The sequence below is a fragment of the Acanthochromis polyacanthus genome, chromosome 14, assembly GCF_021347895.1.
Source record: "Acanthochromis polyacanthus isolate Apoly-LR-REF ecotype Palm Island chromosome 14, KAUST_Apoly_ChrSc, whole genome shotgun sequence".
In the NCBI taxonomy this organism is placed as follows: domain Eukaryota; kingdom Metazoa; phylum Chordata; class Actinopteri; family Pomacentridae; genus Acanthochromis; species Acanthochromis polyacanthus.
The window spans coordinates 25837400-25858609 of NC_067126.1; the positions used below are offsets into that span (position 1 = coordinate 25837400).

The 21210-nt window shown below is 40.2% G+C and overlaps 1 long non-coding RNA gene across 1 annotated transcript; it reads left to right on the top strand.

Moving 5' to 3' along the window:
• Positions 1 to 14022: 14022 nt before the first annotated feature.
• LOC127537170 (uncharacterized) lies at positions 14023 to 17477 on the top strand. The gene is made up of 2 exons (XR_007946702.1): positions 14023 to 15616; positions 16644 to 17477. It is a non-coding gene; the product is annotated as an uncharacterized LOC127537170 (long non-coding RNA).
• The last annotated feature ends 3733 nt before the right edge of the window (positions 17478 to 21210 follow it).

The window sequence follows — 21210 nt, forward strand, 5'->3', positions numbered from 1 at the left end:
TTCAGGTGAGGACGAACCCCTCCAGCTTCCTCAAAAAGCCTGAGTGACATATTTCTAGCTTAGTGTAATTATTTGGGTAATGGCACAAAACGGACACAAGAGGGAGCCAGTGTGGTTGTGGTAGAGGGACAGAAAGTTTTTTTAGAGGGTGCTTGCAGGAGACGGCTGCCAGTTTCTAATGGAGGTGGAGGACATTCATCATACACGAGCTTTGCGGGCCATAGAATTGTAATAAGCCAAGAGAGGCTAAAAAGCTGCATGATTCTGCAGCGTCTAACTGACACATCAAGCCACTTAATTCAGCATTTACATAAGAAATGTTGATTAATGCAGCTTTGACTAAAGTATTGTCAGGTCCTTTTTAACACTGAGTGACACATATTCACACGCGAATGCCTTTTTGGCCTTTTTGTGCCGCTTTTTGCTTTCTCAGAGGGAAAGAGGGAGTCAAAAGATCTGAAGCACCAGGATCCTCTGCAGCGTTCCAGCTGTGTTATTCCTTCACCTGCTGCAGATCAGTTTCACCTGCAGGAGATGAGATGAAAACTCTAACCCTAAGCTGCCCGTGGACACACTGTTAACAAGGTTGACACCTGCATGTTGTAACAATGATCGGGTGTCTTTCTCATCAATAATATATGATGTCATTACTCACATAATGACATCACCTGCATGTGTAATCTACAGTCTGCGTCCCCAACATTCACTGATGTCACTTTGGTGTCTGTCTGAGCAGCACATGAAGTGAATGTGGTCTAATATTGCACGTGTCAGTTCTCCATCTGGAGTTTCTGGTGGTTTGATTTAATTAAACTGACCGGTGATAGAACATTGGGTTAGACGCTAATTCAATGTTCTAAAATGTCGACTCATTGCCGTCTGTGCAAAGAAAAGCAAAACTCCTAAAATCAATTATAGCCGGAGTAGCATTTGATTTAGGCAGCTGACTCTGAGCTGTTTTCTTGTATTTATGCTAAGAAACAAACATTTTGTGATTAAAATCTTGTGATTTTCCTTCGACTAACAAAACTGTTTGCTGGTGTCTTATGGAAAGACAAATAACCACTGTTAGACGGGTGCTCTTTCTTCTGCCGCCCTCCAGCCTTTTATTTTAGTGTGTTTTTTTTTTTTAATGGAAGATAAATTCTGATTATACAAACCACCACTTATGTGTTCAAGTCTCTGCCATCGCTCACAACACAAACTGTAAGTACAATCTTTTTAAAAATGGCCCACGTTCAATCAAAGACTCCAGTCAGAAAAATGAACAATGTCAAACATTACTTGTTTCCACTTCCCAGTCTGTGACCTGCAACCAGGTGTGAAGGCTTCAGGTAATTCAAAGAAACACAGGAACTACGGAGTGTTTCAAAAACATCAAACCTGCTGCTGGCTTTTGTTTTGGAAAGACTTCAGCAAAAGAGACCTTGGAAGCTGTTTTTATTAGCTGTGACTGACCTTTAGGAACATTCAGATTAGTCAGGTACATTTCTAAAACAAATAGTACTGTAGGGTCTTAACTTTACTATTTAATCTTGTTAGATAAATATGCAAACTTAATTTGTTTCTTTGGCTCTTTAACTCAATGTCCGCTATTTACCAATAACTTGGCCTGACTAATCCTTGTTTAAAGTGTGATGGAGTTTAAGCAACACAAATCTGAATTTTAAAACTGACATATAGGCATTCTGCCGTAACCATCTATATCAGAATGAATGATGCAGGTTTAACTAGTAGATTTACATAACTGAAATAAGGCTTTCTCATAGGATATATGGGTCTGTGTGATTCTCGCTGTGTCACTGAGTGCTGACGTCCAGCCTGTCTGCAGAGAGCTGAAGGCCGTCAGAGATGCAGGTCACACGGTTCAGGTTGGCAGAGCTTCCAACACACACACACATTTTGGTTGTGTGCCCATATCTCAGCTGTGTTGGTGGTTATAGAGCAGGAGAGAAAGTACGGCGGAAGAGAGACGGACACTCGGAGCACAGCAGAGAATGCAAAGCAAGAGGACATGGAGTCTGATCACGTTAACCCTCTGACTTCTCCTGCTCAAGTCCTTCCTGCTGGAAGCAAGAAGGAAGTACAATCTGAGACTCCTGACTCAAACAACACCTTTTTCTTTTAGTGTGACTAAATTTTGCTATTTCCAAATACTTAAAATTCACAGATGTAGCCCCGTTTTAAAGATGGAAAGCTTAATCAAAGCTGCATTGTGTAAAATATGTAGTACTAGTAGGTGAACCATACTGACCAACCACATCATGCACTTAATCCCAGCTAATGTTTCTGACAGTTTAATTAGTATGCTTTTGTATACACGCTGTATGAATAAATGCCAAAATATATGTTTAATTAATGCCTGTGATGGCACATTGGCTGGTTAAGATTTACGAGTCCACTGCCTCGTCCATCTTCATTGTTTGTGTTCCTTGGTGCTGCCACAGTTACTCTGTTCATCCTTACAAGCACAAACTGAAATGCAGCCGGTTGTAGTGTCCGTGCTGACTGGTCTCTGAGTTGTTGTTTTTTTTCTTTGATGCATTTTTCTTCTGTGTCATCGTGTCTGTCTTTCCGCTCAAAGCCCCTCTCATCTGCTGGAGCTCTGTCTTTTCTTGCACGAAGACTTTCCTCAGCTTGTCCATCTCCTCCTTTTCTGCCTGAAACGCCTTCTTCTCCTCACACATGGCCTCCTCCTCAGCTCTGAAGGCTTTCATCCTCTTACATTTAGCTTTAAGTTCTTTCCAAAAGGCTTTTCTGGCTTTCTCCATGCTTTCCTTTTCCTGCTGGAAAACCTTTCTCACCTTATGGATGCCAGCCTTCTCCTGAATGTAGGCCTTCCTCATCACGGCCATCTCTTCCTTCTCTATGTTGAAGGACTTCCTGTCTCCACACATGGCAACATCCTGAGCATTGAAGTCCCTCCTCCTCATGCGCTGGACCCTGGCTTCTTTGTTGAAAGTTTGTCTTTCTGTCTTTATGTTGTCTTTCTCCAACTGGAAATCCTCCCTCATCTTCTGCATGTCGGCGTGTTCTTGAGCGAAGGTCTTTTTCATCATTTCCATGTCTTCCTTTTCCATGTCGAAGGCCCTCCTCACCTTCAACATGGCGTCTTTCTCAGAATTAAAGGCCTTTCTCCTCCTCTGTTTTGCCTTGAGTTCTCTCTTAAAGGCCTTTCTTTCTCTTTTCTTTCTCCAAGAGGAAGATATTCCTCGTCTCCGTCATTTTAGCTGACTCTCTTTGAAAGACTTCTTTCTCTTTACTCATTTTCTGTCTCACCATCTCCAGCTCCTCTATCTTCTTATTTATGCATACCTCCTCATGCACAAGTTTCCTCCATATTTCCTCAACAGAGAGCTTTTTGACCTCGGCCTCCATCGTGCCCTGCAGCATGTTTTCCTCCATAGCGAGATGAACCTTCTCACCTATGCTGCTCTTTATGAGCTGCAGCAACAACATCTCTGATGATCTCAGGGTTGAGGTGATCATATTTACCTTCAGTGGTTTTCATTTTCTGAAACAAAAGAACATTTTTTTAAATCAAAGGATGTTACGGGAGTTATTTCAAACCTTTTAAAGTATGCAACACCGGCTGTGTTTGCCACCTTTCTCTCTTTTGAACTGTGAATGAACCCTGAGGAAATACACACGTGGACAAAATTGTTGGTACCCCTCAGTTAAAAAAGGAAAAACCCACAATTCTCACTGAAATCACTTGAAACTCACAAAAGTAACAATAAATAAAAATTTATTGAAAATTAAATAATCAAAATCAGCCATCACTTTTGAATTGTTGATTAACATAATTATTTAAAAAAACAAACTAATGAAATAGGGCTGGACAAAAATGATGGTACCCATAACTTAATATTTTGTTGCACAACCTTTTGAGGCAATCACTGCAATTAAACGATTTCTGTATTTGTCAATGAGCGTTCTGCAGCTGTCAACAGGTATTTTGGCCCACTCCTCATGAGCAAACAGCTCCAGTTGTCTCAGGTTTGATGGGTGTCTTCTCCAAATGGCATGTTTCAGCTCCTTCCACATATGTTCAATGGGATTCAGATCTGGGCTCATAGAAGGCCACTTTAGAATAGTCCAACGCTTTTCTCTCAGCCATTCTTGGGTGTTTTTGGCTGTGTGTTTTGGATCGTTGTCCTGTTGGAAGACCCATGACCTGCGACTGAGACCAAGCTTTCTGACACTAGGCAGCACATTTCTCTCCAGAATGCCTTGATAGTCTTCACATTTCATCGTACCTTGCACACTTTCAAGACACCCTGTGCCAGATGCAGCAAAGCAGCCCCAAAACATTACTGAGCCTCCTCCATGTTTCACCGTAGGGACAGTGTTCTTTTCTTCGTATGCTTGGTTTTTGAGTCTATGAACATAGAGTTGATGTGCCTTACCAAAAAGCTCCAGTTTGGTCTCATCTGTCCAAAGGACATTCTCCCAGAAGCTTTGTGGCTTGTCAACATGCATTTTTGTAAATTCCAGTCTGGCTTTTTTATGAGTTTTTTTCAGCAGTGGTGTCCTCCTTGGTCGTCTCCCATGAAGTCCACTTTGGCTCAAACAACGACGAATGGTGCGATCTGACACTGATGTACCTTGGCCTTGGAGTTCACCTTTATTTTCTTTGGAGGTTGCTCTGGGCTCTTTGGATACAATTCCAACGATCCATCTCTTCAATTTGTCATCAATTTTCCTCTTGCGGCCACGTCCAGGGAGGTTGGCTACTGTCCCGTGGGTCTTGAACTTCTGAATAATATGAGCCACTGTTGTCACAGGAACTTCAAGCTGTTTAGAGATGGTCTTATAGCCTTTACCTTTAAGATGTTTGTCTATAATTTTTTTTCGGATGTCCTGGGACAATTCTCTCCTTCGCTTTCTGTTGTCCATGTTCAGTGTGGTACACACCTTTTCACCAAACAGCAGGGTGACTACTTGTCTCCCTTTAAATAGGCAGACTGACTGATTATGAGTTTGGAAACACCTGTGATGTCAATTAAATGACACACCTGAGTTAATCATGTCACTCTGGTCAAATAGTTTTCAATCTTTTATAGAGGTACCATCATTTTTGTCCAGGCCTGTTTCATTAGTTTGTTTTTTTAAATAATTATGTTAATCAACAATTCAAAAGTAATGGCTGTTTTTGATTATTTAATTTTCAATAAATTTTATTTATTGTTACTTTTGTGAGTTTCAAGTGATTTCAGTGAGAATTGTGGGTTTTTCCTTCTTTAACTGAGGGGTACCAACAATTTTGTCCACGTGTGTACACATCTGGCATCATGTGCAGCAGTTTTCCCCTCTGAGATGTCTCTAAGCTGTCAGAAATATCTTGAGCTCTGCAGCTTGTGGTGCTCAAGAATGTAATGTAGTTAATGTAATGTAATAAAATGTATATGAAAACCAGGCTAAGTCACAGAGCTAACTCATATCACTGTTTTAAATACTGTATAAATCAAAGACAAGCATATTTTCTTATATTTATTTTAAGTGTATATAAAAATAAGTATTTACTTGGAATTTACTTCAAAATAAATGTTAAACATTTGTGTCTGACTTTCTCAGCAAATCTTAGTGAACTTTTATGATGCAAAGGCTTAAAGCACAGATTTCCTCTCAAGGATGATGTAGGATGACAGACAGCTAAATGCTAGAAATGTTTTGTATTTGTTTTTGAAAGTTACATGACCACCTTTCACATTGACATTTGCAGCAGAACATCAGTATTATTCAGTGCTTTCTGTACCGAAACAAACCATAAACAGGCTCTGCAGGACAAATATAACATAACCATAAATGCAGGAAATGCAACAAATTCTACGTATGCTTTATATTATCTTTGTTTCAGACCTCCTGTTTTCTTCACATCTCTCAAAGCTACACCAGTTTCTGTCAATACACTACTTACTGGCATAAGAGGTGGATCCAGTAAGCACTCCATCATTGTCATTTCAGAGTACAAATTGCAAGTGCAGTGGGTGTTTTGCTTCTCAGAGTCTGAGGAAGATCAATGTTCAGTGTTCAATGCACTGAAATTAAAGTTCTGTATCTCAGTAAGCTTTAGAATGATGCATTAAATTCTAAATTCAGAGTAACTATGATACAAAACAAATAGCAATTATTTTTTAACAACTATCAAACATGCTCCTTCATTAAATAAGAGCTTAGTTTAAAGTCAGACAAGCTTCATCAAACTCATCTACATGTCAATACTGTGATTCATGTCATAATAAAATACATTCAGAGCAGCCAACGTCACATCCCTTCTTGATATGAGCATAAGCTGACAGGTTTCTGACAGGATGAAAAAGTGCTTCCATTTCATTGTCTGTCACTTTTCTCACTGGTTAAAAACCTGTACAGACCAATTGTGTGAAGTCTTTTAGATCATTTCAGTAGCTCTGCTGTGGAAAATGTGTAAGCAGCGAGTAGCTCCAGTAGCTATAAAAGATAATCCAAATTTATTTTAACCTTGTGTATTCGCCATTAATGTGGTTGTTGTGGTGCTATTTACCCCTATAGAGATCCATAATACAGTTAGTAAGATGTTTTTCCATTATTAATGCATTTTGCACTGTGATGTTACTAAATTTATCAAGTTTAGCTACTGCTGTTAATTCACTTTAGTTCACCTCTTACTATAGCTGAAGCTGATTCTGATACAAAAGTTAACTTGAGAAAGTTGAAAACTTGATTTATTCATCAAAAACTGAAACTAATAATAAAGATGTATAAGGTTAAATGTCAAAAGTTTGGACACGTCGGTGTACAAAGCAGTAATCAAAGCAAAGGGTGGCTATTTTGAAGAATCTAAAATATAAAACATGTTTTAATTTTCACATTTTTTTGTTTACTGCATAATTCCATGTGTGTTCATTCATAGTTTTGATGCCTTTAGTGAGAATCTACAATGTAAATAGTCGTTAAAAAAAGGAACAAACATTAAATGACAATGTGTCCAAACTTAATGTGTACATCAGCACAAATGTGAGATGCTTCTTTTATTTACTAGAGTCTTTGTTTTTGTTCCAGTTACTGCTTCTACTGTGTTTAATCTCAGAGGAAAATGTACTTTTCATTTCACCACAGACAGGCAGAGGATGGTCTTCAGTGTTGGTTTAACAACAACAGATAGCCTCAACCACCTGTTGAGAAGACAAATGTCATCAACAGTTGCACACACAGGCTGCTCCAATGTGCTCAAATGTCAGAAAATTATACTTTCAGCACACAGAAATCATGGCTGTAAACAAAAATAGATTTTTGTGAAGGAGAGAAAGAGTTGGTGAGAAAGGATGACAGGTTAGACAAATGAGAAAGAGAGAGAGAGAGAATGAGTCTTCTGTAGTTAAGCCACTGAGCTGCAAAAGCCAAAAACCAACAAAAAAACATGAAAAATGATGATTCCTCCTCTCCCCTGTGCCGATTCTGAGTCTTTCTCTGTCCTTCGTCCTGCCCTACAGGATCCAGTAACGGAATGAATAGCAGAGAGGGCTGATGGGGGACACAGGGGATTATGGGCTCTTGACCCAGTTACCTGCCGTGACTAAACACTGGCATGAGCCTGGCTCACTGGTTTCAGCCACACATCCAGCCACCAGCGCATAAATCTGCCATCAGACTCATTCGTCCAGAAACACTTTCCATCTTACTGAAATAAATGGAGGCTCTTTTTTTCACTGAACTCCCACTTGGAAATATGTACTTTCAGGTAAATCATTGTGTTTTTGATGCAAAAATCCAGTGAACTAAAGCTGCCAATAAGGTCAGTTCTGCCCATTTATGTGCATCTAACCATTAATCTATTTTACCATCTTGAGTAGCCAGATTCAAACCATGGGAACTGCCGAGAGAAGCTCATCATTCCCTGATTAGATTTAGGCACTACAACCTCTGTGTAAAGAAAATAAAAGATTAGAAATTGTATCCAAGCTATGTACAGGAGAAGAAACCAAAAATGCTTTATCTCTGTTTGGGTGTCCGGGTGGTAAGAGGGATAGAGGGAGCAGGCAGGACTTCAGAGGTGTAGGCTGATATCTGGAGAATAAAGGCGCTAAGCTGAATAGACTGGCGTGGAAATTGTGATGGTGGCATGGCGAATAGAGCAGGCAGCGTGAATTGAGGCTGAGGTTCTGGTGAATCTGGCAGAGGGTGAGAATCATTTTGAAACACAAAGACAGTGGAATTGGGTGTTTAGAAAACAGATGAGTGGAGCAGACAAACTTCATCTGGGAGTTGGTCTTCCTTTAGTACCACATAGGGACTTATTGACCTGGCAGAGAATGAAGGTCAAAGGCAGGTCGATTTACTGCCGGTGGGATATGTGGGATGGACTTGAGGTGGGCAGAAGGATTGCATGAAGACCTTCACTCACATAAACATAAGTACTAAAATCCAGATGAGGAGTGGCTGTAATACATCCATCCTTTGCAGAACATATTTTGACATACATTTCTTGTAATGGCGTTCATGTTGAACAGAGAAAAACACACAAGGAAACAGCAGCTGTTTGCAAATTGTGCTGTAAAACCATGAGGAGTACTGAACAGTCTGGGAACAAGATCATATATATATGTCAGAGTACAGACTGCGATTTGGTAGAGTTGGAGTTTCTACCGGTAGAGATTGCGATTGGAGTCTCTACCAGTAGAGACTGCGATCGCAATCTCTACAAGTAGAAACTCCAATCCTACCAGTAGAGATTTGTCAGGGCTAAGGTTAGACTTTTAAGGTTAGGGGCTGGGGTCAGATTAAAAGTTCCATCTCTACTGGTAGGATTGGAGTTTCTACTGGTAGAGATTACAATCGCAAACTCTACTGGTAGAGACTCCAATCGCAATCTCTACTGGTAGAAACTCCAACTCTACCAAATCGCAGTCTCTACCCTGACATATATATCATCATAGCACAAGATTTCTGGAGAAATTAGGACTTCCTATTGTGTTTAGGTGTTGATAGACAAATCAAAGCACCTCCAAAGTCTGGCTGCAGCTACTTCCATTACAACTCTGTTAATGATGAATTATTAAGGTTTGGAGGACAGTGAAACTCCTCGTATAGTTTCTCCTCCTTCCAAAGATTTAATTTAAGCACCACTTATTTTCCTGGCACATGTGCAGTCAGCTTTCAGTGCAAACGGTCTGCACAGGAACAGTTCAAGTGGAATCTCAAAGACTTGGTGGATGATTTGCTTTAGCTGCTTAATTCTGGGAGGTCTGAATGTGTGTGTCCTTATTCCCACATGCACGATTCATTGGGCAAAGATGTCACACAAAACAGTAGAGGTTCTTAAAATACAATCGGGAAAGCAGTGCACTGTGTTTAGCCAAGAAGAGGTGTCAAGTGTGGCCGTTCAAAACAGGCATAGAAGCTTTTTATTCTCAGATATCCAACCTGTCTAGTCACCAGTCATATAGCCATGTGAGGTTCAAATAGACTGACCGCTTTACTCGTTACTGCTCCTTATTCAGTGCTGCCTGTGAATGAAAAACACTTTTTTTGCACATTTTGCACATTTTAATGCATACGTTGTAACAGGGACAGAAAAACAGAAGGTATAATGACAGTAATTTAAAAGGGATTGTAACTGTGTTGAACCATTTTTCAAACCCGTCTCAAAATAACACCCACATGCCTGTATGTTATTATTTACTGTCCTTCCTTCCATCCACACTCTCTTTGCATTGCTTTTTGCATTCATATAAACAGTCACAGCACCATTATTAGTGCCATTAATAGTCAGATCAGACAGTACTGCTTGGCCAGTATAAGACTTGGCAACTGTGAATTATACACACAAACACATTAAGTTTGTTTTGGTCACATAGATGGAAGAATTTCTGCTGTAAGGACACTTTCTGCAACTTTTTCCATCTGGGAGGACACAGTCTGTCGTCTGGGCTTGCAGGCATAGTTTGAACCACAAACTGACAACTGCTCACGGCCCTTTCTCCTTTAAAAATTGTTTCAACTCTTTGATCTCGGTGGGCCTCCTCAAATGAACTGCTCGCTTCAGGTACTTCCACAACATTTTCATTGGGTTAAAAGTCTGGACTTCGTCGTTCCAAACCGCCCAGTTGAGCTTCAGTTCACAGACAGAAATCCTGGTGTTTTCCAGGAATGTGTGCTGAAACAAAGCTGAATTCATAGTTTCATCACTGATGATGACAAGACATCCAGGCTCAAACCTTGATACTGACCCCACTGTGTCTCACAGAGAATTTTAACTTCTTCTGAGACGGAGTGTTTAATTTTTACCATATAGACCGCTAATCTTTATAACCAGAACCTTTTCATTTGGGACTCTTTTGTCCACAAAATGTCCTCCATTTATCCACCATCTATGTGGTCTTTAGCAAACTTTAGCTTCTTCCTTGCTTTACTGCCGTGTACGCTGTTGTTTCTTTCAGTGTTTGATGGTGGAATCATGAACAATGACTGCATCTATTGCCATACAGGCCTGTAGATCGTCAAGGCCAGTTGATATTTTCTGCGTCCATGTGTAGGGTCCATGTGACATAAATGCTGTCATTCATCAAAGTCCACGTGTGTCTAAAATGTGAGACCTTGCGGACTGTCCACATTACAACTGTGGTAATTGGACATGTACAAGGAAACAAGTGGTGCTTTAAACTCATGCTGTCTTAATTTACGGGCACCAAAAAATACCGTTTCCTTGTCTGAAAAAAATCCAAATTTCTGAAAATTTGCAAAACCTTCAGGAAAAAAAAATCCAATAATTCCTTAAAAGTTTCCCTTAAAAGTTTTGTATATAAAAAAACAAAATCCCCCAAATCTGGCAAGAATATTCTTGTAAATATTTTCAAAATAATGACTAAAAATCTTCCCAAAAAATCCAGAAAATATCTAAAATGACTGCATATATATATCAGTAAAACTTCTGATATTTTCTTGAAGAACATTCAGAAAAAATCAACCAAAATCCAGCAAAATTCGCTGGATTTTGGTTGATTTTTTTTCTGAATATTTTTGAAGAAACATGTTTTTTAGATTTTTTCCACCAAAAATGTTAAAAAAAATTTCCCAAAAGTGGTGAAAATGTGGACATCTGAAGTTTCACTGTGAATTTTTTTTTCCCTCACATTTTCAAACTTTAAAACGGGTCAATTTTGACCCTCAGGACGACACGAGGGTTAAACTCAGGCTTGGCATGAGGACAGACTGTATGAGGAGACTCTCTGTCATCCAAACCTTTATAATGTATCATTAAAACAGTTGTAATTGAAGTAGTCACTGCTGGAATTTGGAATTTGGAGTTTTGATTTCTACTGTACATGCTTTCCATCAACACTGTAAGTCCTCCTGTCTCCAGAAATCTTGTCCTCTGTCTGTCCACCGAAGCCCATTACACCTCTGGAATAATCACTGACATGATGCTGCAGCCAATTCTGTAACCAGCTGCTGTTTCCTCGTGCGTTCTTCTGTCTTTGATATGAGGGGAAATGCAGTTAGACCTATTGTAATATGAACTGAGCTGCATGTGAATCCGTAGTCCACTCTTCTGTCTGTGCATCTTCCATCTGCTGGTAAGCTGTTGATTATCTGACCTTTGGAAGCATTCCCAGACTCTTCCACTGCACTGCATTACCCCCACGATAACCATCAGGCAAAACTAGAGGGTCCTTTGTTTCTGGCTGTTGGCTTTTTTCTTCTTTGGTTTGTTTGATTTGAGACGTCTGGGTTCATTTGTGGATTTTATTTCATTTCAGAGAGAACAGTACTGAATGAAATTAACTTGTTATGAGTTGACCCACATCTGAAGTGGAGTATTTTAGTTTGAACGACTTAAATGAACTGAACTTTTACCCACACAGTCAGGGGTAGGGATGGGAATTGATAAGAATTTAGCGATTCCGATTCCATTATCGATACTACTTATCGATCCGATTCCTTATCGATTCTCTTATCGATTCTCATTGGGTAAGGGCATCAAAAAATACAATACTCCGAGCCAGAGTGAGAGCCAGCATCTGAGCCAGCATGGCTCAGGCCATCATCATCGTCATCTACACACGTGGACAAAATTGTTGGTACCCCTCAGTTAAAGAAGGAAAAACCCACAATTCTCACTGAAATCACTTGAAACTCACAAAAGTAACAATAAATAAAAATTTATTGAAAATTAAATAATCAAAAACAGCCATTACTTTTGAATTGTTGATTAACATAATTATTTAAAAAAAACAAACTAATGAAACAGGCCTGGACAAAAATGATGGTACCTCTATAAAAGATTGAAAACTATTTGACCAGAGTGACATGATTAACTCAGGTGTGTCATTTAATTGACATCACAGGTGTTTCCAAACTCATAATCAGTCAGTCTGCCTATTTAAAGGGAGACAAGTAGTCACCCTGCTGTTTGGTGAAAAGGTGTGTACCACACTGAACATGGACAACAGAAAGCGAAGGAGAGAATTGTCCCAGGACATCCGAAAAAAATGATAGACAAACATCTTAAAGGTAAAGGCTATAAGACCATCTCTAAACAGCTTGAAGTTCCTGTGACAACAGTGGCTCATATTATTCAGAAGTTCAAGACCCACGGGACAGTAGCCAACCTCCCTGGACGTGGCCGCAAGAGGAAAATTGATGACAAATTGAAGAGACGGATCGTTGGAATTGTATCCAAAGAGCCCAGAGCAACCTCCAAAGAAATTAAAGGTGAACTCCAAGGCCAAGGTACATCAGTGTCAGATCGCACCATTCGTCGTTGTTTGAGCCAAAGTGGACTTCATGGGAGACGACCAAGGAGGACACCACTGCTGAAAAAAACTCATAAAAAAGCCAGACTGGAATTTGCAAAAATGCATGTTGACAAGCCACAAAGCTTCTGGGAGAATGTCCTTTGGACAGATGAGACCAAACTGGAGCTTTTTGGTAAGGCACATCAACTCTATGTTCATAGACTCAAAAACCAAGCATACGAAGAAAAGAACACTGTCCCTACGGTGAAACATGGAGGAGGCTCAGTAATGTTTTGGGGCTGCTTTGCTGCATCTGGCACAGGGTGTCTTGAAAGTGTGCAAGGTACGATGAAATCTGAAGACTATCAAGGCATTCTGGAGAGAAATGTGCTGCCTAGTGTCAGAAAGCTTGGTCTCAGTCGCAGGTCATGGGTCTTCCAACAGGACAACGATCCAAAACACACAGCCAAAAACACCCAAGAATGGCTGAGAGAAAAGCGTTGGACTATTCTAAAGTGGCCTTCTATGAGCCCAGATCTGAATCCCATTGAACATATGTGGAAGGAGCTGAAACATGCCATTTGGAGAAGACACCCATCAAACCTGAGACAACTGGAGCTGTTTGCTCATGAGGAGTGGGCCAAAATACCTGTTGACAGCTGCAGAACGCTCATTGACAAATACAGAAATCGTTTAATTGCAGTGATTGCCTCAAAAGGTTGTGCAACAAAATATTAAGTTATGGGTACCATCATTTTTGTCCAGCCCTATTTCATTAGTTTGTTTTTTTAAATAATTATGTTAATCAACAATTCAAAAGTGATGGCTGATTTTGATTATTTAATTTTCAATAAATTTTTATTTATTGTTACTTTTGTGAGTTTCAAGTGATTTCAGTGAGAATTGTGGTTTTTTCCTTCTTTAACTGAGGGGTACCAACAATTTTGTCCACGTGTGTAAAATATAATTCCAGGAGATAGGCAATATTCATATGGTGAAGTGAGGTTAACTGCGCTAGCATAAACACAATGTACAGGACCTGGAGGAGTTAGCTCCGCTCCTGCTTTTACCTGGATGAGGCTCACCTGCGCTAAGTAGCATATCAAACGCAGTACATTTCCGCAAAGTAATTGAATGCTGGGTGGACAGATGTTTGAGCATATTGGAAGTATTTCCGCCCTTTGACGAAATTGAAGCATTGCAAGTTGCAAGTAGCCCTGGTGTCGTCTTTATGAGTGAAATATAGCCACACTTTTGAGTGCTTCTGCTGGGACGCCATGTTGGAAAAGTCCAGAACCTGCGTGTGACATCATCACGTTTTTGCGACGTAGGAGGAATCGATAAGCGGAATCGTCGGGCAAGTAAACAAACGATTCTTAGGAATCGAATTACTGGTAACCGGTTCTCAAAAAGAACCGGTTCTCGATTCCCATCCCTAGTCAGGGGTTATGTGCGTACATGAATCCTTTGTGGAGTTTGGCTGGAAGCTCAAGACAATTTGGTTAAACCGCCACAAAGAAAGGCAAGGATTCATATCTGCACATTCTACACATCGAAGCCATTTAACAGCACAAAGAGATTATTGCTTCAAAAAAACAGACATGGAGAGATGAGTCTTTTTAGTTTAATCAATGACTGAAGAATGACTTTACATGCACTGTTTCAGTCCCAGAATATCCTGTATTAAGCCTGTACAGTGTTGGACAGTGAGAGATTACGATTATAAAAACACATTGATGCTAATATTTTTTGCTTAAAGCTATTGATCACTTTTATACCGCTGCCATCTCATTTTTATTTTCTTTTTGATCAGTTTGTTTAATTGCATTAACTGAAGTATTTTTGTGTCTGACACAAGCAGCTAGAAGAAAGGAGGACACTAAGACAGGGTTTTGTCAGCTAGTCAGCATTAATTAGCTGTTCTCATGCTATGTTGTCACTGCGGCTGCGCTCGGTGACCAGTCACAGTGTTATGTTTCCCTCCCAGAGGACACATATCCACGCAAGTGCAAACAAATGCACACACCTCAGAGCCATATGAGCTTCTGGATAAGAGCCATGTTTGTGAGCAGCATCATCTTCGTGAAGGTCTGCAGCCACAGTAGCTTTCTGTCTGCCCAAGTGAAACAGAAGCAGCTAATCATCACACGAAAAGTAACCTTAACCTGAGCTGGCTGTACAAGGAAAGACGCTTTCTTTGAATAACACTTTCATTATTCAGCCTATTATATGTTGAGCATTTCCAAAACTATGCAGAACATACACTACCAGTCAAAAGAAGTGCATTTACTGTGAATGTTTTCATATTTTCTTAGCCTCCTCACAGCCAGGCGTTTCAGTTTAGCGGTGTGACTTGAGTTAACATCTGGAGAATGATGAACTACAAAAAAATGATTGTGTCGGGTTCAGTCTGTGACAGCAGAATTCAGGAAACATCTCAGATTTTGCTTTACAGACGTATAGACTACACAGATGCTATGTGCACCAGTTTTTGTAGTCTTAAGAGCAAATCCACATCATTATTTTGGCATGTCAGAGTAGTAAAAAAACTGGAACCTCGGTTTATAATACTGCCACACATCAGATTCTACTGGTGTTAGAGGTCTTAAAAGTTGGTAAAATGTTCACCAAAGACTGTGTTTTTTGTGGAGAATATGAATTCATCCATTTTTGTACATGTACAAAAGCTTTTGGAGGCCACAAATGTTGCAGTTTTTTTTTTTTTTTCCCCATTTTCAAGGGCCAGTCTGCTTGAACCATGCAGTCATTTGGATCTGCAGCAAACACGTTTGAGTCCTCACGGGATTTCGTGATGGTGGGAATCGTATTCTGGAGATATCGAACTCTTAAAATTGCTTCTCTTGTGTTTTCTAGGGGAGAAATACCCAAGTTTCCAGGTATGTAAACATGTGGGGGAAAAAAATCTGCAAAAATTATTTAATAGAACTTCATTTTGGTTCCCAAATAACAAACATGTAGACTGAACAAATCTGAGATGATGGAGCAACACTGTTATCTGAGGTGACACAAACTGACCTTGTATGAAGAATATTTATGTTCAGCGGCAGCCAGGTGACGGCACCTGTTCACCCTCATACATCTATTTATAAGAACACCCTGTTCTCATGTGTATCTTGTAGCGTAGCTCTTATTGTGTAACTTGACCTTGTCTGGCTGACTGAACGGACATGAGGGCTAAAATAAATGCTGCATTTCAACAGAACAAAATGATCCTGTGCATGTGTGTCGTTTACCATCATCGCAGGATCACATCTGCAAAAATCTGATTTCAGAACATCCTTCAGCACACCAGAGAGAACAGTTTCTTTGTCGACAGCTGCAACACCAAATGATGAGGATTAATGAAGCAAACTAAACAAAGCTTTCCAATCTTTGATCGTCCATCTGAAGCAGGTTTTAAGTCTCCAGGTGGACACACAGCAACAGAGGCAGAGTGATGATGCGGTTTACTGTAGCAACATGTTGTGTTGCTACAGTAAACTGTGAGTTTGTATGCGTTCGTGCAATATGTGACTTTCTTGTTCCATCCTAATGCACCATGGGACATCTGGCACTGGTCATGTGATCACTACCTGTAGATTCACCTGCCTCAGTCTCCAGTCCTGAACAGGAGGCCCTTTGAGTTTAAGTGTCACAGCATGACTTAAAATGTCTGATTTTGATTCATTTTGTCCTGTCTAGGTATAAGACTTGTTGCTGTGCACCGACTGTGAGAAATGTAGAGTTCAGTAATGCCCGCTGCACGTGTCATGTGAGGAGTTTTAGTGCTCGGTCTTGGATCCAGCCAGTGAATTTCTAAAGCGTGACTTAATTTCCATGAAATCTGTCAACTGAGAATTTCCAGGAAGGTGTAACACGCCAGCCCTCATTAATTAGTAACACATGATTCTTTCTGCCATGCAGAGGCCTTCTGAGAAGCTGTTTCCTACAGCATCCACAGAAATAAAACTCCAGGAGATGGAGTTTACATTCCTGTGCAGTGTCAGCCGACCTCGTTTCAGCCAACACATCCACAACCGAGGTCCTTCTTCACATCCCAATGAGGAATGTGCGATTTAACTATTGTCCACACACTGCCTCACACACAAACAGCCAAGCTAAATATTACCTCAGAGGTGTCACTGTTGCAGAAGTGGCTGATGGTGAAGGAGGGCCTCTCAGCTGGACTTCTCATTACACCATCAGTCTGCAGGAGGAATCACCACTGGTGTAGCTTAACACCTAAACAACATTCAAACGGCTACTATCCTATAGCTCAGTTTGAAAAGAACAGTTTTTAAGGTGTGACTATTAAAAAAAATTGTTGTAAAAATATGTTTTATTACACAGAGGGTATCTTAACCTGATGTAAAGTTTCAAACATGTACTGAGAAGCCAAATATGTGCAAAACTGTGCAAACGTAATAGACTTTAAACATATTTTAAAGGTACTTTGATGACTTTGCAGTTTTTCCATGGACGCTGTCTGCCTCACTATTTTCTGTCTCCTTGTATAATCCAGACTGACTTGATCATGATGAAATCTGCCATCTGTTGCAGGACCTACTGTTCTTCTCTATGTCTCTGTCTGGGTTTGTTGTCACACTGCAGAAAGAACTAGGACCAATCACATTTGTTCTGTGTATTTCCTCACAGATTATGTCTTGTTTTCTATCTTGAACTGTACAGCACTTTGGTTGACCTTGGTTGTTGTTTTTTTTTTGTAAATGCTACATAAATAAAGTTGACTTGGTTTGACTTGAAAAGTGTCATTTCTGGCACTAGTCATTAGATTAATTCTTCATTACACTGCGGTACCACTGTAGATAAGATAAGATGAACTTTATTAATCACTTTTTAATGTGACCGCTTCTAGATACAGATGAGGCATGGGAAGAAGCAGGACAAGAATTACACAAGTACGATCAGGCTAAAAAATAACGATAAAATAAAGGTAAAATCTGAATTTAATAACAACCGCCTTCTAATTGGCTAAAAAAATCTTAAAATGAGCTCATTCAAAAATTGTTTGACTGTGTTCTTTTAATTAAGTTGAGATGGGCAATATATCAAATTTAATATGGAAAATAACAAATTGCATCTGTGTCCAAGAAATCACTTTCAACTAAGTTATCCGTTACAAAAACACCTCTCAGGGAAGTGTGTTGATTCTAAATCACATGACCTGCTCCACATGATGTCATTTCCTCCTGAGGAAAAGACTCCAAGGCTTTCTGAGTTATTTAATATAAAGTAGTATGTGAGTCAAGTGTGAATTTATGGCATGTCAACAGGTTTACTAAAATATCTTTATCAATAACTTTTAATTTGAATTTTACACAATTGTATACATAATATTTAGAAGAATCTTTCTCTTAAAATGCCATGTGGTGTTTGGTTACAGGCGGCCATGTTGATTATAGGCCTGAAAACAGCAAAAATGTCAACTATGATACCTGCCAATTATGTTTCAAAACGTCCTTCAATTATATTTTGACCCATCTAACAACCTAATGAAGGCAACATCTAAATAACTGTGAGTCATGCTCCACATTCGGGCTGGTGTTCTTCATGCTGAGGTCTCAATGAGAGTCTGTGTTGTAACAGGAGGAGGGTTTGTGAATGTCAATAGAGTCTTCACGCACCCAAACACAGGGCGATGACGTCGGCAGGGTAAACACTGTCCTCTATGTTTCCTCTGTGGATTCTCACCAACTGTGCAGCATCCAAACACCATGCGAACTTCAGTTCACACACACACTCCAGTCTGAGCTTCTTCCTACGTCATCTGGGAAAATGAAATAAACAGAATCACGACCTTTTCACTTACTTTGTTTCCCACAGAGTATCGGCTGTGGTCACACGGTCTTAATTAAAGCACAGGCGTTTTACAGACGGCTGATGGGTAGCAGTTAGAATAATGAAGTACAGCACACAATGTACACCGAGTGGTTTTTATTCAGTGTTTCTAGGAAAACTGGTTTTTCTTGCTCCCTCACAGTGAACTCCTGAATGAAGCTCAACGGTGGACGTTCATCAAAGCTGTCAGAGAAGACGTCTTAAAAGGAACTTCCATGAAATCAGCTCTTGATGTTGAGGAAGACACCCAGGGAGGAATCTGGCCGCCTCAAAACAAAGTGTCTCCTTAGTGAGCAAACATAATCTGCATGGTTGTTTACCATGATGGGTGAACAATGATGACGGGAGAAAATGGATTGCAGTTGGTGTGGAATCTTAAAATGAGCCAATTAATGTTTCTGGATGGACAGTGCAGTGACTTTAATTTAGTATTTTTCTGTGCTAATAGTTTTAGCATCACATGGAGAGGTTTTGAGATACTCACCCAGCATTAGAAAAACTAAATCAACATATTCCTTATTGAGATGATGTCCCACTTAACCCACAGTGGAGCTGGTCCCTATAAACGCCCTACAAAAGCTTATGTCAGCGTGTCCTGTCAGCTACACTGAAAATAGGAAAAATTCAGTTTGATTTCATTGCGCTAGAATGACAGCAGAAATGTAGGAACCAAAAACCTCCTCTCACATGAAATCTAAACTGTTCACATCGCTTTTTCTGTTTGTGAGTTGATACTTAAAGCCACTATGAACTAACACACAAACTCAGTCAAGATCCTGTGATATGTACTAATTGTTCATTTACCAGTGGCTACTATGAGGACTGTACAGAATAAACATATTTTGGTCTGGTAACTTTTCCAACAAAACATTTCTACATGTCCTATTTCATTGGTTTGATGGCAATAAAGAAATAAAGAAACTCCTTGAACAAGTGGCTGCATCCAAACTTTGACTGGTGCTATATGTTGACAAAATCCTCATTTTTTCTCTTCCGGTAGAAGATTAAAAATATGTTTGATGGTTTATGATGACTTATCCAGAGCTCAAGGGGGGATACACAACATCATCTGAATATTCAGGGTCACTGGCTGATCTCACTAATGTAAAGCTTCAGCTGACTGCTAACAGTGTTAAGAACAAATGAACAAACCTTACTATGTCCTCTGCAGCCGAGGTTCTGCACAAGTTTTTAGTCGTTTAGGTGTGTCTGACTGATCCAGCAACACTATGATGCATGAAATTAAAGAATTTAGAGTTGAACACAACATATAGGCTTTAGTGCTTTGAGTTAAGGTTTTAGACCAGGGTTGTCAAACATGCAGCCCGTGGACCAAAACTGGCCCAGCAGAGGCCAATCTGGCCCAAGGGAAAGTGAAAAAATTACAGAGACATTAACTGCAATTTTTCTATAAAAGTACTTGATATTTTACAACTTTTATTAATTTTTATGGATAAATTTGAATACATTTACAAGGCAGGAGGATAAATTAACCTACTTCCTCTATATTTTCCATTTAGTTTGTAGGATGTGGTGGTCATCATTACTACACAGATGATTAATCCATCCATTCTCTATACACCGCTTTATCCTCATTAGGGTCACGGAGGGTGCTGGAGCCTATCCCAGCTGACTAAGTGAAGGCAGAGGACACCCAGGACAGGTCACCAGTCTGTCGCAGGGCTACATGCACAGACAAACAATCACTCTCACATTCACACCTAGGGGCAATTTAGAGTAACCAATTAACCTCAGCATATTTTTGGACTGTGGGAGGAAACCGGAGTACCCTGAGAAAACCCCCTCATGCACAGGGAGAACATGCAAACTCCATGCAGAAAGATCCCGGGCCCAAGCCGGGATTCAAACCAGGGATCTTCTTGCTGCAAAGTGAAAGTGTCAACCACTACACCATTGTGCAGCCCAGATGATTAATGGTTAATGTAAATTTAAAATAACTTCTGTGTGTATGTGTGTGTGTGTGTGTACTTGTTTCTGCTATCTCGGTGGGGACTCGTGTCACGGTGGGGACCAAAAATGAGGTCCCCACGGGGGGAAACAGTGTTTTCTTGGCCATGTTGTTATTACTGAAAAAAGTAAAAGTGCAAAAAAGTTTCTTTAGGGTTAGGCATTGTTTTGGTGTGGGTTAGGGTAAGGGTTAGGGGTTAGATATGAATGGGAGTCAATGGTAAGTCCCCACAGGGATATAAGAACCAGACATGTGTGTGTGTGTGTGTGTGTGTGTGTGTGTGTGTGTGTGTGTGTGTGTGTGTGTGTGTGTGTGTGTGTGTGTGTGTGTGTGTGTGTGTGTGTGTGTGTGTGTGTCCTTGGCCTGCCAAGTGCTGACCCAGTTTTCCTGCTGTGGGTTGGCATCACCTGCAAGCAGCAGCCGGGCGCACAGAGACTCATTCACATGACTGCAAACACACACACACACACACACACACACACACACACACCAAGAAGCAGAAACGCGATTGTGTTTGAATCTGTACATTGATGACTGTGGTTCATAGAAACATGCCGTGAGCATTTCTTTTTTCTGCTTCCGTGCAGGTGTGTATAGGTGTTGGCCTTGGCTGACTCTGCGCTCTTTAAACAGTCTTGAACTGCTCTGTGGCAGGAAGAGGAC